This window comes from Tarenaya hassleriana, unplaced genomic scaffold (assembly GCF_000463585.1).
Source record: "Tarenaya hassleriana unplaced genomic scaffold, ASM46358v1 Cleome56, whole genome shotgun sequence".
Taxonomy (NCBI): domain Eukaryota; kingdom Viridiplantae; phylum Streptophyta; class Magnoliopsida; order Brassicales; family Cleomaceae; genus Tarenaya; species Tarenaya hassleriana.
The window spans coordinates 184517-187440 of NW_010968188.1; the positions used below are offsets into that span (position 1 = coordinate 184517).

General features: G+C 32.4%; 1 pseudogene; it reads left to right on the top strand.

Annotated features, from left to right (window-relative positions):
* Positions 1-348: 348 nt before the first annotated feature.
* Positions 349-2708, top strand: LOC104798679 (annotated as a pseudogene).
* The last annotated feature ends 216 nt before the right edge of the window (positions 2709-2924 follow it).

Here is a 2924-nt window from a genome sequence, read left to right on the forward strand (position 1 = left end):
ATTACTTTTTGTTTAATCTTTTTTAATTTAAAATCCTTTTCTAATTATACTTTGATAGGTTTTCTAATACCAAATTACTTTGCAAAAACACAATTATAAAAATCGTCATCTCTATTGTTTCTCTTTGTTGTCATCTATTTTTTAAATCATCCATCTCTTTCTCAATTCTCTAAAAACATCCCTAAATCTAATACTTAATCATATAGAAAACAAAGAACAACCAAATTAAAAGGTATGTAAATGTTATACTTATTTGTTCATCGATTTCTATGTTTTAATCATATTTGTAAATTAATTTTTTGTTATATATATTTATTCAATTTTATTTTTGATTTAACAGATAAATCAATGGATAAATTTCTCAAGAGAAATTTTGCATCGATATCTCAAGATAGAGGTAAAGCTCCAATCGACAATAAATCAAATTCTCAGGTTAGACCCTCAATACCTGAGCAAATTGATTTACATGATTTGCCTTCGGATCCGGCTGATAGAAAAAAAAATTAGAATATCATCCTAATCAAAGAGATGAGATACGACGCAAATATTTGATTAGGGGACCTTGTCAACCACGTGGTCATGACTTTTCAAAGAAGATGATAGGGAATAAATTGAGATGATTTAATCCAGTTCTGTTTGACCAATACGCTGATTGGTTAGAGTATAGTATAAAGAAAGATGGAGCATTTTGTTTGTGTTGTTACTTGTTTAGAGAACAAATTGGGAATGATGCTTTTGTGACAGATGGGTTTTCTAGTTGGAATAAGACCGAGAGATTGAGTGCTCATGTGGGTGATGTTAATAGTTTTCACAATAATGCACGAAAGAAATGTGATGATTTGATGAGGCAAGATCAATCTATCGTGCATGCTATGCAGAAGCAAAGTGATATTATGAGAAACGAGTATCGTATTCGGTTGAATGCCTCGATTAGTTCTTCTAGATTTCTGTTGAAACAAGGACCACCGTTTCGAGGTCACGATGAGTCAGAAAATTCTGATAATAAAGGCAATTTTCTGGAACTTGTGAAGTATACTGCAGAACAAAATGATATTGTGAGTAAGGTTATTTTGAAGAATGCTCCGGAAAATAGTCAGATGGTTTCTCCAACAATACAGAAAGATATTGCACAATGTTTTGCAGAACAAATAACCCAAGATATAATTCAGGAGATTGGTCATGATGTGTTTGGGTTGCTGGTGGATGAGTCTAGTGATATTTCTGATAAGGAGCAGATGGCAGTTGTTTTTCGTTTTGTTGATAAGAACGGAATAGTGAAAGAGAGATTCATTGAGCTTATTCATGTGAAAGAAACATCTGTTTTATCTCTGAAGTCTGCTATTGATTCCTTGTTTGCTAAATATGGATTGAGCTTAAAACAAGTTAGAGGACAAGGGTACGATGGAGCAAGTAATATGAAAGGAGAATTTAATGGATTGAGATCATTGATTTCAAGAGAAAGTAGAGCAACATATTATGTCCATTGTTTCGCTCACCAACTTCAATTGGTCATTGTAGCAGTTGCAAAGGAACTCTTTGATGTTGGAAATTTTTTCGATATGATTTCACTTTTGTTGAGTGTGGTTGGAGGTTCTTGCAAAAGAAAAGACATGATTCGAGAAAGCCATAGAATAAAAGTGAACGAATAAATTAATAATGGCAAGATTAGTACAGGAACTGGGTTGAATCAAGATATTACTTTGCAGAGACCTGGAAATACTCGTTGGGGGTCTCATTACAAAACATTGTTGCGCTTGGTTGAGTTGTTTTCTTCTATCATTGAGGTGCTAGAGTATGTTGAGAATGACGGTACAGATACAGTTAAAAGACGTCAAGCCTATAGTCTTCTCAAATATTTCCACACATTTGATTTTGTGTTCTATCTACAACTGATGTTGCTCATTCTAGGATTCACAGATAATTTATCAATGGCTTTACAGAGAAAAGATCAAGACATTTTGAATGTCATTTCGTTGGTAAAATCTACAAAGAGACAGTTACAACAACAAAGAGATGCTGGATGAAATTTGCTTTTAGATAATGTGTCTTCTTTCTGTGAGAAACACGATATTGAAATAATCAATATGGAGGAAGATTATGTGGGTTCAAGGAGGCTAAGAAAAAAACCCAGCATAAGCAACTTGCATCACTATCAGATAGATTATTTCTATACTGTTATGGATTTTCAGCTTCGAGAATTCAATGATCGATTTGACAAGGTAAATTCAGAACTGCTCATCTGTATGGCAGCTTTGAGTCCTATTGACTCATTTCGTGAGTTTAACATACCAAATCTTGTGAAATTGGTTGGATTTTATCCAGATGACTTCAGTTTTTCGGAGCAAGTATCTCTTCGACATGAACTGAGTATCTACTTCGACAATCTGATGGAAAATGACAGATTTTCTAATTTGGTTAATCTTGGAGATCTTGTTCGTCTTATGGTGGAAACAAAGAAGCATCTTTCATATCCATTGGTATACAGACTTTTGAAATTGGCATTGATTTTGCCTGTTGCTACCGCGACTGTTGAGAGATGCTTTTCATCGATGAATTTTGTGAAGACAGCTTTGCGCAACCGGATTGGTGATCAATTTTTGAGTGACTGTTTGGTTTATTTCATCGAAAAAGATATATTCCAGACAGTTACAAATGAAGTTGTTATGGATAGATTTCAAAAAATGAAGACTCATAAAAATCAGTTGTAAAATATAAATATTTTTATGATAATACAATTTTATTAGTTTTTTTTATCATACATAATACTGTGCCCCGGTATAAATTTTTTCTGGATCTACCACTATATATATATATATATATATATATATATATTCAAACACACAGGCATATACGTATATACATAATTTTTTCGTACATACATCTAAAATTATATATTACATATATATATATATATATATGCATAT